General features: G+C 28.9%; 1 protein-coding gene across 1 annotated transcript in view; it reads right to left on the bottom strand.

Annotated features, from left to right (window-relative positions):
- Positions 1 to 16,018, bottom strand: part of LOC142324522 (protein amalgam-like) — a 423,072-nt gene that overhangs the window by 72,109 nt on the left and 334,945 nt on the right. The window lies entirely within an intron of this gene.

Here is a 16,018-nt window from a genome sequence, read left to right as displayed (position 1 = left end):
TAAAAGATATAATTTGTGTATTTAACATTAATTAGACGAAGTTAGCGAGCGAATCAAGCGTAGGTTATGTTTGTCCTACGCTCGCTTCGCTCGCTTACCTCGACTAATTAATAGTAATGTTTTGATTACTTAAATAATAAATCCAGTAATTATTGTTTATAGTCGCGTTGTTATTTTAATATATAAAATATGTTATATGGAGATTATGTAAAATGTTCAGTATATTTAATAAATTGCTATATATTTATTAAATTCTTCAACATTGAAGGCGATTAATCAAATTGACCAGTAATTATGCGTATTCACCCGATTAGTCAAATTTACTCTAATAAATATATTTTCAAACCTTTTTCATTGCAAAAAATAGCAATTGTCTTTGCAATTCAATCATTAAAAGTCTTATTTTTTATTTTCATAGTAAACATTTAAATATAAGTAACAAAACAAATTTTCCAAATTTTTAAAATTTTGCGGCCCCCGTATCAATGGGTTTTTTTTATTGATTATAATGATTATCAAAATAAGATTAAAGCATCAATTTTTCCAAATTTCAAATGAAAAAATTGACTTTTGAAACTCTCTTATGGAGACAATTAAGTAGGGGTGGGCCGCGTAGGTGTCTCAACCTAGATGATTGGGCGGGGACTCCTTTGGTGGCTTCCGATTTTTGGGGGTAAAGAAGACCGTAGTGCCGGTGAGGGATCCCTCCAGGGTTTCTCACTAGAGGCAAGGCATTAAGACCGGAATCCCGATGGGGGACCCCAAAGGGGTTCCTTCATTAGAGGCATGGCATATCAACAAAAGACCGAGTCCCGGCTGCCTGGGGGTACATTAGTTTTCGACGAGGCAACTTGAAAAAAAGAATTTTTAATATTAAAACTGAAGAGAGATAGAGTAAAAAAAAAAACAAACATGTTCCAATTTTAAGAGGTGGGATTGATTTATTGAAAAAAAAAAAATTAGAATATTTATAAACGCAATTATGTATATTATATATATATATATATATGTATGAATATTTAAAAAATTTTATGTACTTTTAAAAATGTGTAATGTAATTTAATAGGAATTATTACATATATGTATACGTAATAGATTTGATGAGACATCTGATTATTTAATATTAATTGAAAATTATAATTTAGAATGGTATTATTTTTGGATTTTCCAGGATAATTTTATTTAATTATTCTGGAATTTCTGTTTAATTTTTTCTACATTAAAGTTACAGAGTGACTGAAAAATAGACCCTCGCAAGAACAATATATACACTAAGGCATACATGCTCGATCTTAATAAACTGCAAAAAAATCTTATCTTTTAGTTCATTAATCGTCTGATATTGTCGGACAATATTCTTCCTAAGTCGGAGTTGATCATCATTTCGTTTATTTGTTTTTTGTTGCCAATCATTTAATTGCTTGACATAATTGATATATCAATTAAATTGGTTTGATATAATTGTTCTAATCTTAATTTGTGTGCACGTTCTCTAGTTTTCAAATTTTCTCTGTCTTTATATTCATCATCCTTTCTTAAACATTTCATTCTTTTCTTGGTCTTAACATTTTATTCCTCTTTATATTTATCATCTTCTTTTAATATTATTTTTTTTTGTTTGGTTTTAATATTCTCTTCCTCTTTATATTTATCATCTTCTCTTAATCTTTTTATTCTTCCCTTGTTCTTAACATTTTCTTCCTCTTCATATACACCTTCTTGTCGTTTTTTTCAGATGTATTTCTTTATGTTGTTTTTCTTTTTCCTGTATGATTGTTTCTTTTTAATTTTTGATTACTCACCAAATTATCCAATAATAATATAAAGTGAATATGTTACGTCGTAAGGTCAAAATTAACATTTGTAACCAGTATACAGGAGTTCACTAAACGGAATAGTTTAATTATTATTTAATATTATCGCTTACATTGACAAACTGACTTCTCAATTTATTTTTATTATCTTTATTATATTGTCATGTTAGAAAAACTTAATATTATTATTACAAATGAACAAAACTTTCCTCTGATCGTACTAAATTTATGTATTTATGAACGCTACTTAAAAAAGGAAGCTGAGCCAAGATCGATTATAGAGTTGTATTTTTTATAACGACTTGCATTTCTAAAACAAAGTTAAAATATAGCAAATTTCATGAAAAAAGGTAACTTTTTTTTACGTATTTATCTTTTATGAATGTAATAATTAATATTAGATTATTCGATATTTAATTAGAAGTAATGAAATAGTAATTTTCACAGTTAAAACATCTGCTATTTATGTACTTGTGATTCCATATTATCCATATTATCTACTGCCGATTTTTTTAAAAAAAAGAAGATTTTTGGCATTTACAGTCTTGCAGATTATAAAACACTCTTACTCATTCAAGCATGTGAATTACTTCCATCATCCGTTTATTATGTAATAATTTTTGGTTTAGTGATAGGAGTATGAAGTTATTTTAGCACTGTATTTAGACGAAACAAAGTGAATAATGCGTTAGATACTTGAATTTGTTTTTAGGAGCAAACGATCAGAAAAAAACAGTCTTTTAATTTTTTATGCGATGGCTTTGTAAAAAGCACCAGTATTGTCCAAGGTAATGAATTAAACTCATTCCCTTGGGCTAGACGTTAAATACCGCATAACAAAATACAGGCGTAAGTTTTCTATAAAAAAATATATGTATAATAAACAATACTAACTTGCCTAACGGATACCTTAAAACAAAAAGTTGATTAACTTATTCTGTTGGTAATAAATAAAACGTAATAAAGCGATCCAAATAATAAATGCATACGTAGGAGCTTCATGAACATAAATTAATCTATTAAGGTTCGTTTATATTTAAATTAAGTTCATACTGGATTATATGATTCTTAATCACTATGGATTTTGTCGGTAAAAAAACCATGATGATCAAATAATGATCAATCAATAATAATCAATTGACGTTACATTTTAGCTGTAATCATGAAAAAGTAGCGACAGACAAACGTTTGGTAATATTCACGTAAACGGTAATTTTATTAACACATTTTCAATTCAAAAATTGAAATTAAATCGTTTCCACAATAGTAATTTTAATCTATTATGGACTGTCAGTTTGCTAAAAATGACAAAGAAAAAATTTACACAAGGATTAATTCGAAGATTCAATCGTCCTGAATTTTAGTCTATTTTCTCTGCTCTGACACTGATAATGATAATTAAGTTAATTTAAATAAGGGAAAATCCAGAAGAAAATAAGAATAACGTGAAGGGTTAAATAACTCAAAAAACTGATTTTCTGTAGAATAAATATAATTTTATATCATAAATCAAGGTCGAATAGAAATAATAATCAAAGACAGTAATTTAGAAGATTCAACTGTTATCTGAAAAATAAAATATTTGCACTACTTTAATAGGTATACCGCATAATAAATATATTTTTCAATTAATCTAAAATTATTTTCTTCTTTATCTTTTTAAGGTAACAAAAACTTTTTGATAGAATGGGTCATCAATTTTTACTTTCCCGGATAGCGATATATGCTGCTATAGTTGTAATGGGAATATATACACATACATCAGTCAAATAAAAAAAATCGAAATAAACTGGTCATTTTAGTAGTTCTATTAAGAAGATATTAGAATTTTCTTTAAACGAAAAAAAAATTGATCTAAATAAATTGTAAATAATCGGCGAAAAAATTGTTATTTCAATACTTCCAAGTTCATAAAATCTATTCTTGTCAGACGGACGTTTATGCATATGTATGTTCGTATATTGACCTGTATTTGGTTTTCTAACTCTGGACTACGTTGTTAACCGACAAACTTGGTAGACCTTGGGTTGTCTAACTACCTAATAGGTACTACCTTCGGGGAGAAATAATGTATTTAGTTTTTGCAAAGGTTAGAAAAAGGGGTAGGGGTTGTTTGGTCGAAAGAAAATCTCAAATTTTAACTAGGGAACTTTACAAACATTTTTTCTTACAGAAGTTGAAAGGTTTTTTATCCAGATCACAAATTACCAAAACTTTTTATTTAATATTCATCCTCTCCCAAAAATTACATTATATATTTTTTAACTATATCTTGCTTTAAAAAATTTAATGGCAGCTTTTACATCTATATTTTCTAAATTGATAGGCCTCCAACCACTATAAAAATATTTTGCCATTTCATTACAGTGGCCTGTGATAACAAAAAATATTTTTTTTTAAATTAAAAAGAATTTTTTTAAATTTATTTTAATTCTAAAATCATCTCGAAACTTACCCGCTACATTTAAATGTAAAAATCTTAATTTTTTTGATAGCTTACTTTTAATATTTCTTGAAAAATAAATTAGCCAATAATTTTTATCTCCGGAGAAAATTAAAAATTTGTTTTTTTAAAATTATGGCTGAATATTTGTATTTTTTTAAAACAATTAAAAAAATTTATTTTTTTTAAATTTATTTTCATCACTTGGGGATTATTTTGTTAAAAATAAATTTTACCCCAATGCTTCCCTTTCAGTATTTAAGCTCATAAAATGAAAAGCTTTTTTTTGAAATTTCAAATTTTTAAAGGTCAAAATGTATTTTGTTAAGTAATAAAGTCACTAAAATAACTTAATACCCCTCCCCTGATGGGGGAGTTCACAATCTTTTACATATATCTATGAATTTACGTACTTTATAGAGAATACACACGGACTCTGGGTGTTCTCGGAATTTCCCTCCAAAATTTTTCATTTTTTTTTCTTAACTATACAAGACGAATCGTACATATAACAACATAACCTACGCTCGCTAACCTCATCTAATTAACGTTAAATATACAAATTATATACAACATATTTAGTAAAATAAGTATTGTAATGCGTCTATAAAATTATTTGCAATTATGTTTTATAATGAATGTTTTATTTAAAAATACGAGTACACGTATTATATGAATTCTTAATTATACTCTCATTTCTCCGAAGTAATTTTATCTAATCATTAAAATACATGTATTTTTAATGAATTATTATATTGCACAATATTACATCGTTGAAAAATAGAAAAACTTTGGAAGGGGAAAATTCCGAAAGAGCACCGCGCTCTGAATCTAGATAATCTATTTAATTAGTTACAGTTTCCTATGTATTAATTTAAAAAAAAGGGAAATTATGAATGTTAACAATATTTCGTTAGAGTTGTTTTCAAATGTCAACTGTGTTTGATATAGACAATACTGCTTCAAATTTGCCTTAGTGGGTACGAAACCAGACAGCTAACAGTAACTTACATTTTGTGTAGAGGTAGTACGAGAGGTAAAACAAACAGGAGTATTAGAGTTGTAGGGCATGTAGTACGTAAAAAGATAAAGTTTAGTAGAGTAGGATTTATGTAAATCCGCCATCAGTTAACAAATCTCAGTCACAACATTTTAGAAAATTCACAATGTTTGCTATTATTTAAGAATTGTATTAGAAGTAACGTTGTGCACACGGAATTAGTGTTCTTATTGCAATCTTAATAATGAGAAAACTAGGTAATCACTGCTGTAATTTTAAATTATTTTCACAATTACGTTTTAAAGTGATTATAAGTTTACTTAAAATTTGAAAAAAAAAATTAATTCTCATTTACAGTTAACGTTTAATTTATAAAGATTTATTTTCAGTTGAAAATTATTCTAAACGAAGTGCTTTTTAACCCAGAAATACAAATTTACTTTTTTATGACCGTCCCATACTCTCCGTTACAGGATTGAAGTTACTTTTCTGAATTATTTAACGCTCTGCACGAGCAAATTCAACGACAGCGGTGCAAACCGGATAGACTACTTTCTTTAATATTCTTATTTATACTAATTCTTGAAGAAGAATTTTATCTAAATTTTAATAAGTTTTACGAAGGTGAATTAATTACTTAAGACAAAATGCGTGACTTATTTTGATAAACAACTTAAAAAAACATTTTTATTATTACAAAAAATATTTTATTCCTTATAATTTAAATTAAAAAAACCTTTCGGCACGCCAGAAGGTGGAGGTAGATTTCACCGGTGCTAAGTAGGGGCTAAAAAAGATTTCCGCCTTAAAGTTAACAAAAACTTCAAATTTACTCAATGCGACAATAGTTGCATGTGAAAAAAGTATCACATGCTTAGCATACAGAAGCCCCATCTTATAATTCCAGCAAAATTTTGGTTATCACTTGCGGTAAGGGTTGGTCATATCAAAAATTGTTTCAGACAAACGTTTTAGGTAATGTTTAGAGGACTAACGACCACTTTATACTGATTTAATACTGTGCCTATTATGGGAGGTATGATTTTTGTCTTCGAAATCCAATTTTTTCCACCCCCTGGGCCAATAATTTTGGTGCTATCAAAAACTTTACTTAGATAAGTTTTAGGATCTTATCAGAGAATAGTAGAAACTTTAAAAGAATTCGATATTTTACTTTATAAGAAAATTATAACGATATTTTGTTTTTTTCGAAAAAATTTCCCATTTCCACTTCCATGGTCCGATTTTGCCCATTAACGAACTGGACCGAGATTTTGGGTTGTTATATTTTATGTATGAATTTGAAAGTGATTGGCGCAAAATTACGGCAGTTTCGTGTCCACAAGAAAGTAAAAAATATATATATACATATAAACTTTTGGACTGAAGGTGGTTTTGTCTGGGGGATGTGAAATGCGAAGATATGTCGGAATTTTCCAGAAATCGAATCATGGTGTCCATTACAATAGGTAGCTTTCTTATGAAAAGATAAAATGTAAAATAGATTAAGAATTACTGTCATTAAACAATATTAATTTTACCGAATATAAATTTATTTTCGAAAAAATTAAGTTACATTTATTTTACAACAATTCTTCGTCTATACTTTACAATTCATGAATAAATGACACTGCTTGTTAGATCTCGGTTTTTTTTATGAAAACCGCAACCCAGTCACACTTTATGAACGATGATATGTCTAGGAAAAAAAGATAATACCAGTAGGGGTATAAAATTACGTCCCTCTTTCTACTTTAACTAACGTGTTTTATTTTTTAAATTATCTTAAATCGCCTTAATATACTTAATATCTTCTTATAAAATAGTACAGCCCATTCTTTTATATCAGGTTGGTAAATCTAACCGTTTAAAAACTATTCAAAAATTATGAAACTCTGATGTTGTTTAATAAATCCGATAATATTTTGTTTTAACCTTCATTTCTGTTTTAATAGTAACAAGATAGCGGCGAAATTTCATGATTAGATGATAACTGAATAAGTAAATACAAATTTCTATTTATGAGTTTGCAGTAATAGGGGTGTTCCTTTTCTTTTCTAGTATTGTTATAAATATTCGGGTCACATTAGAAAGTTGCGTTGCAAGAAACAGTTTAAACATAAGTAATTTTTCATAAATAAATGGTGCGAAGAAATTCAAACATGCTGAGAAGATAATCGTCATTGTCACCGCTAACATCATCGATGTTCGATGAGACAATAAAACAAATTAATTTGTTTTTAGCACTCGAGGATTAGCTTGGCTGCAATTGATCAAACTAGATCACGTGTTTTGATCGAAAAGTTACATCCTTGATAATAGCAATCAAAGCCAAATTCTCTTTTTACAGCGAGATATATTTTATGTTCTATAATATTTTATTAAATAATAAATTATTTATAAAATCCGCACTCTGGCATAATCAGTACCTTGTGACTATTACAGTCCATCATCTTCATTACAGTAATATCTTTCATGAATCGTTTTATTTAAATAAAATTATATTATTTTTTTACAGTAAAAATATTGCTGTCGATGAATTTCTAAATAATATTAATTGAAAAATTAAAAAAAGGCCCTGTATTTTCTACATCTGTTTGACATGTAATTAAATATGTGCTCAAATTATTTCATAACACCTTCTAGATTGTGCTTTATTTTGTAAGTATTTTATGTGATTACTAACTTGTTCAAATGGTTAATAATATTTTATATATTATATTATATTATTATATTTAATATATTAAACTCGAGCCGCATTTATTTTAATTTTATAATTAATTGTGCATTTTATGATGGTGATCTGATCACAGTTTTACCACAGTTTTGGTTTTGTATTCTTTAATACATTCAAGCAAATATTGGGACAGTTTTATTTTTTTATGCATGGAGTATCATAGTTACGTTTTCCTGACTAGATCTGTATATTATTAAATAGAGATCAGAATAAAAAAATTGTTGCGTTACCAGTTAAAAAAAATAAATATTAAAGAATATCGGGTTTCTGTCTAAACAGTGGATGTCAACTACGTAAGAAGTCTGAAAGCACGATGTCGCAAGCCGATATGGTCGAGTTTCTCACTGTGTTTTCCCGACAACAACCACGACTACAGATTTTCATAGCGATTGCAATGTTTCATTACACATGATTTTGTTAAATGTTTTTGTTAACAGTAACTAAATAACGTTAATGAATTTAGCGACCTAACAACAAAAAACTTTTACATCGTAAAGTTTCAAAATCCTGAACATTTTTAACTGTTCCTCGAGTTGTGATTTTTAACACAGCTCTAACTCCAAACCTTTTTATCCCCCCCAAAAAATATATTTTTAGATAAATCGTTCGAACGAATGTGTAGTTCGAGATTTATAAATTTTTCGAATGTATGAATCGTTCGTGTGCTGCACGAAACCGACCGGCGCCAATAGTGGTCCGCTCTGCGCCATTAGCAGCTAAAATGAAAATGTGAGCACATACATAAAAAAAAATAAATAAATAAACCCATGCACCATTCTATTTTTTTTATGGGAAAGATATAAAAACATCTTAGCATTCAATATTTGTTATATTAACATTTGTATTAATACATAACTAACATGTTAACGTTTATTAACATTTACTTGCTAATAAAGTGTGTTAATGTTATTGACATGTATTATGAATGTATTATAAATAATTACACTTTATAGAAGTTAAATGCTTACAGGCGTTTCATTAAGACCTTTTTTAAAATAGATTTTAATTATCAATTATTATCTTTGCCACCGTGCAAATCTTATTGAGATTTCTTGCTAAAAAAAATTGTCTTCTATGACTTGTACTTTTATAATTGTGACTTTTCATTACTACTTTTAATAAAGAAAGGATTATTTAGCGGCTGTTTGTTTTACTGAAGTACGATTTAATTTAAAGGCTTTCATTATAAAAATTAATTAAGGAAATAATTAATTTAAATCATAATTTCGATATTTGTAAAAAACGCAAGTACCGTCATAACGAAGCGAGAAATATTATTAACTGTGTGGTAAAAATAAGCAATGAAGAATCGTTAAAAATATTTTGTAACTGTCCTCACTAAAAACAAATGAAAGGATTGCAAAGTATTGCAAACCTTAGCCCCAATTTCTCCAGCCCAACTAAAATTTTATTATCAGGTCGTTTAAACCCAGTTTATACTTGAACCCTGTTTTTCCAAAGTAATTTACAATTTAAATTTCATTGTAAATAACCAGTTTTTTAACCAGTAGTTTAACTGCATGACGTATTTGTGATAAATTAAGCCATTTGTGTTTCTGAGAGGAATAATTTCAAAATTTCTATGAACGAATTAATTACATTTGATAAAACTAAGAAATAATATGTATTCTCAATACGTATTATCATTATACCTAGGATTTCAAGGATTATTAACAGTGAATCACTTTGAAAAGTGGAATGAAAATGAATCTTTCAACAGGTTTAAAATATTTTGGCTAGTAGGCTATGATAAAAGTCTACGATGAATGGTTACTTAACAGGTAAAAGGTTTAGAATTGTTATAAAGCAAATTTTGATTTACAAAAAAAAAAAATATATATTAATACTAGGACGACCAAAAAACACATGCCCTTTCATCAGAGCTTATGTTTCTTATAACTCTCAAGTGTGTTTAAGATTGATTTCCATAAATCTATCTTAAGCAGAGTAATAAAAAAAGGGACTGAAGTGATCATTTCTCTCAAAATCTCATCAACATGCCGGTTACTCGTGACGAAGTAACGCTCCGCTTTCCAAATATAAACGGAGCCATTGATTTAATAAATTTAATTAAAAATACATTCACCTGTGAAAATATTTAGAAACCGTAAGCTATTTTTCTCATTAAATATATGGAATATGAAGAATTCAACTTTATCAATTCGAGATATTGTATTGTAATTCGAGATATTTGTAATTCAACACACGGCATTTTTATTCATCAAAAATTAAGAAGGAATAATATTGACTCCTGAAGACAAAGTTTTCTAGGATATCCTTACAAAAAGAAGAAACCCTATGGGGTAAAGCTATACAGGGTGAAAACGAAGATTTATTCTAGTTTTAGTTGCATGAATGAAGTTAAAAATTGAAAGCATAATTGGAGTTACTTCGGTATCGCATGTTATTGGTTGAAGAGACAGTGATAATGTAGTACCTATCACAGACGAGTTAATTTAAATTAATGCAACAAATAAAATTCATCAAGAATGTAATGTGCATTCATGAAGAATGTAATGTGAGGCCAGAAAGTACTGCGAAACGTAACGAAATAATTATGAGAAGTTTCGAGATTTAAAACAGAAATAATAAAAAGGAAAACAAAGAACGATTTCATTTAAGTAGTATAGGCCGCAGTTAATTTTGAATAATATTAATATTATACATTACTGTGCAACAACTAAAGAGAAAGAAAATTAAAAAAGGCAAAAAATTAATGGTAATTTTTCTTTTGTAAAATGTATTTTAGTTTAAAAAAAAAACACTGCAATTTTTTGAATTCAAGAATTATTTTAACTCCAATTATTTGTATTTTATTTTTAGTTCAAGTAATTTAATTTTCTTGTCTTGTTTTGTTTCCATGTTATATTTATTCATATTCTTTCTTTTCCAACAACTATTTTCTGTAACCCAAGAAGCTCTTCTTTTTCTTTAGTTATCTCTTGAAGTTTTTCCTTTCTGACGTATCATCTAATTTTCTCCTTTATCTTTTTCTATTGCTTTGCAGTATAGATAACTTCGTATTTCTCAAATATCTAACACTGAAGTGATTGTTGTGTTAGAATTATCACTATAATTTATATTAAACATTAAAGAAATATTATTACCAGTATTAGAACCCTTTTCATTAATGTTATTCGCAATATCTGAAAATGTTTCATAATCATAATAAACAAAAACATGGCTTTATTAAATATTTAGCTTCTGAAATTTCAGTCATTTATGTTATCGACAGGCAGTTAGAAACTAATTTAATCATTCAAACATCTGTATCAGATGCATTTATATTACCTAACTGGGTATTAATGGAATCCGAATAACTTCGGACAGTATGCCTTCAATTTGTATTTCAGCTATTACTATTTTAGTTTTTAAATTTGTAGTGTTGGCTCGGTTTAATTGATTAGGTTCCTCTGTGTACTGACATATGTTTTTTTGTCACCAAATTTTTTCTTAGTATTTAAAAAAACATTTTTGTGTTTACCTTATTTAATACTTTCCAGTCTATCACTTACGGTGTTAGATTTCTCTACTATTTCTTTCTGGGCTCGTTCTTTACCTTTTGTTGCAATACAATCAAGAAATTACTTTTCATTATAAAATTAAATTGTAATTGTTGTAAACATACTTCAAAAGTTTTTAATTTTTTTATGTTTTGTAGTGATAATAAATAATATATCTATAAAGAGTTTTTACAGTCGAGGGTTTATTAATAACTAATTATATGAATAATAGAGAAATATAGGAAAATTCCTGCTGACTTTATAAATATTTTATTAATTTACAACAGAAATTTTAACTGAACAGCAAACAAAAATAAATGAAAACAGATTTAAATTAAGAGTAAAAATTAAATTAGTTTGAAAGTAAACAGTTTTAAAAATACTGTGTTTCACTTCATAATGGTACCACTTTAATCCTTAAGGTCAAAAATGGTATTAAAAATTTTTGTTGCGGACTGATGTACATTAGATAATCTAATATATGGTTTTTCTCAGAAAACTGTAAAACGAAAATCGACAACGTTGTTAGTCTGTCGGTTGTAACAGGCAGTTGCCATACGTTTCTCTATCTCGCTCTGTCAATTAACAGAAAGTGTAGGGAAGTGGTCATTGACGCCCACAACCGTTCATTATTGCACACTTGTCAGTTTCTCAGTATGTGGTGTGCCGTAAACAACCCTTTTCTGCTCGTTTCGTGAGTGTGTTTAATGTTTTGTTCTGTGATCCTATAATTACCATTGTAACTTTCAAAGTGAGGTAATAAAATAGTTATACCGCTGGTTTTAAACCAATAATTATTGATTACGCTGAGCAAAATGGTATCAGAGCGGCCAAAAGACAGTTTTCTGTAAGTGAAAAGTTGGCGAAAAATTAAAGATAAATTAAAAAACACGAATGTTTCTCGCCGTGCTTTCAGAGCGGCAAAATTTGGCAAGTATCCTGAGGTAGATGTAGATGATTTTAATTACGCTGAAGAATTAAGAAACAATGGTTTCTGCGTTACGTTTGTTATGATTCAGTGTAAGGCTCGCAAAGTATCAAAAAGTAATATTTCTGAAGAATTATTCGAAGAAAGTCGTGATTGGGCGCAAATATTTATGCGGCGACACAAATTATCTGTGAGAAGACGATCGTCATTTGCCAAAAACTGCCAGAGGATTATAAAGAAAAAATTGTACAATATCATTGTTTTGTTTTACGGAAACGGCAAGCTATTTTGTATGAATTATCGCAGACTAGTGATGCAGATATATCAAAACACACCCTTGTGTGTTTTGATATGCCACATAACACATCCAGCGCTTCTAGTGGATAGTTTCCGAGGTTACACCACTGATGAATTAAAACAACTTTTACGAAAATAACACAAAAGAAATAAACATCCCGGTAGCCTTGCAAAAGTTCTTCAACCTATAAATGCGTGTTTGAACAAGCTATTAAAAACAATTTACGCAGTCTTTATGCAAATTGGATCGGAAGCGGAGATCACCAATTCAATCCAAGTGGTAAAATTAAGCGTTCTTCAATAGAACTCTGGATAGTGAAGAGCTACGACGCTGTAAAAATGGAAAGTGTACGTAATAGTTTTAAAATAAATGGAATTTTAAATGCGTTGGATGGCTGCGGGGATGATGCTTTGTGAAAAGCGATTCTACGTTTAGTAAAGCTGATTAATCTCATCACAATCTTCAGTTGATAGAATCTTCCGATACGTTAACCAAATGTAAATTTGTGTGTTTTTATATGTGCAAATAATAAAAATAATTTCAACATTTGTGTTGTAGTCAAAACAATCAAATGTCGTGTTATAGGGATTTCTTTTGATTCTTACCAGGTTAGAAAAAATGACAGCCTGCCTGCCTAGAAATCACATACAGAACAACAAAAATCCTGATCAAAAAATATTAGTAACATAATAAAATCTATTGCTTGATAATTGTCTATGTTACTATAAATACTTGAAAATAAACTGTTTTTTCTTATTCAAAGAAATGTTTTTTTTAATCCTCAATTTTCATGCAGGCTACGAAAATATTTCGCATAATGGTAGCACTGTAGTTTGAAGGGAAATTTTTGGTTACTAAAAGTGGGACCATTAAACGGTATTTTGACGAAACTGGGCTTCAAAAACACTATCCTGCCCTACTAAAGGGCATTTGCATGTGGGTCTGTGTGTGTGTGTCCGTCCCCCTTAGCTTAGCACCGGAAAGAACCGATCACTAACGAAAAATCCCGATTCGTTAGTACATGTCTCGTGTGGTCAGGTGTATACTTGTTATATTATTATTCATCGATATATTTCAATATTATTCGTATATATATATATATATATATACGTGTGTGTCGTTATATATGCGAAATGTATATTAATAATATATTTTTTTATTTATGTGATTGTTTTTCTTCATAAAATAATGAACTACAACCAAAACGTTGGCACCTCAATGTACCGATTAGCAGCGAAAAATTCCTATTCGTTATTATCAATTTATAGAGTTCATTTTCTATTTTATCTTTCGTTATATCAATTTTCATCATTCAAAAAAAATTATTCTACACAAGAGGTAATCAATTTTGGACACCTAATAATTCCATTCCTAGACGCCGCCAGCCAGGGCAAACTGTCCGCAGGACTTAGTTGCGGAGGACATGCCTACGACACGCCTCTACAGCTAGTAATTTAAATAAGACAAAAACAAATAATTTTGGTAACATTGAAAATTAAAAACTTTCCATTACAAGCAAAAAATACCTTCTGTGAAATGGTTCCTCGAAATACTCTCAATTATATGTCGTTACACATCAAAGTAATAAGATTTTGTAGAATTTAGACTGGTATTTTCAAAAAAAAGAACCGTTTTTTATTTTATTAATATAACAAATAACGTAGTGAATATATATCATCACTCAATCTTTGTTAATTATGATGACCAGGTAATTTTTTTTTAATTTATAAAAAGTTTTTAAATTTAACTGAAAAAAATTCAACTTAGAGATCACTCTGCGTAGGTAAAAGTTCTTCACACGCTTCATTATATATCAAAATAAATTCCAAAGATATATAATAGTGATAAATCAAACTTTATAAAGAACTTAATAAACTTTGTTTTATTTTTGTTTTCGTCTAAACAGCAGCAAGAAAATACTATCTTAAGAAAATTCCTATGTCAAGGGGACACGTGTCTCGCTAGATATTTATAACAAAAAAAATTGGTTTGTGTGGAACTACGTTTCGCACGAGATTTGAGCGTGACAACGTCTTGCAAAGACTGACAATGTCGCAGGTGCTAAGCGCCCGCGATATTCATCGACCTTTGATGGTAATGTCGCAAAAAAAACTTGTTATCCTTATGAAGTAAACACATGTTTTTTGAGAAACTGGCGTTGGGCTAGATGAAAATACCAATTAATTAAATTCATCCATGATTTGGATGTTTTAAAAAATTACTTGTTTAAACAAACAAATTGAATCTAAGTGATTGTTTAATTAGCTAATGAAACACGTTAATATTCCATTTTTCATTTCATTTAATAATAATAAATATTAATAATTTTTACAAGTTTAAATTGAATGATTTGTTCAAAAATAATTATGAACAATTTGCTATAGAATTAAACTTTAATCAAATCAATGTTGATAAAGTGTCAATTTAAAACGATGAAATTGAAATCATAAATCAAATTCATGAAATTGCTGTTTTTGAAAAGCCCGCCAAAACCTGCTTGACATGATAGTATATTCCATTGCACGACGGTTAGGCGGTTCAACTTGTCATTAAAACTTCTAAATATTTTTAAAACTCGTGTTAAGTAAATCGAAATTCTGCTTAAAACACATTAATATTCAATTTTTAAATATTATTTATAATTTTTGCAAGTTTAACTTAAATAATCTGTTTAAATATAATCATGAATAATTAATTATAGAAATAAACTGAAATCAAATCAATGACAATAAATGGAGTGGAAGAGAGATAGATGCAGCACAAACCGAACGCTTACGCCGATCGTGTCTCTCTCTTGCTCGTGCCGCGCTCTCGCTCGTGTGCTCGGCTCAGGCGAAACGGGACAATGAGTCATGCTTTTTCGTGCGTGCTGCCGGCGTTCATCGATTCATAAGACGTCACGTCAAAAATATTCTTTCTTTTTCCAGTTAGTCTCCGATTATTACTTTTCAGATAATACTTCAGAGGGTGAATAAGGATGATATGTATGAGTGTAAATGAAGTGTAGTCTAGTACAGTCTTAGTTCGACCCATTCCTAAGATGTGTGGTTAACCCAACCACCAAAGAACACCGGTATCCACGATCCGTATAAAAACAACTGACTTTATTAGGACTTGAACGCTGGAACTCTCGACTTTCAAACCAGCTGATTTGGGAAGACGCTTTCACCACTAGACCAACCCGGTGTGTTAAATAAAAAAAAAAAAAAAAATAGTATTAACACCTACTATTATAACCTGCTGTCTGTAAACGGATCATCCGATTTTAAAAATTTCTTTCACGGAAAATAAGTCG

Source organism: Lycorma delicatula, chromosome 5 (genome assembly GCF_047948215.1).
Source record: "Lycorma delicatula isolate Av1 chromosome 5, ASM4794821v1, whole genome shotgun sequence".
In the NCBI taxonomy this organism is placed as follows: domain Eukaryota; kingdom Metazoa; phylum Arthropoda; class Insecta; order Hemiptera; family Fulgoridae; genus Lycorma; species Lycorma delicatula.
This window is presented reverse-complemented; position numbering and strand designations above follow the sequence as displayed.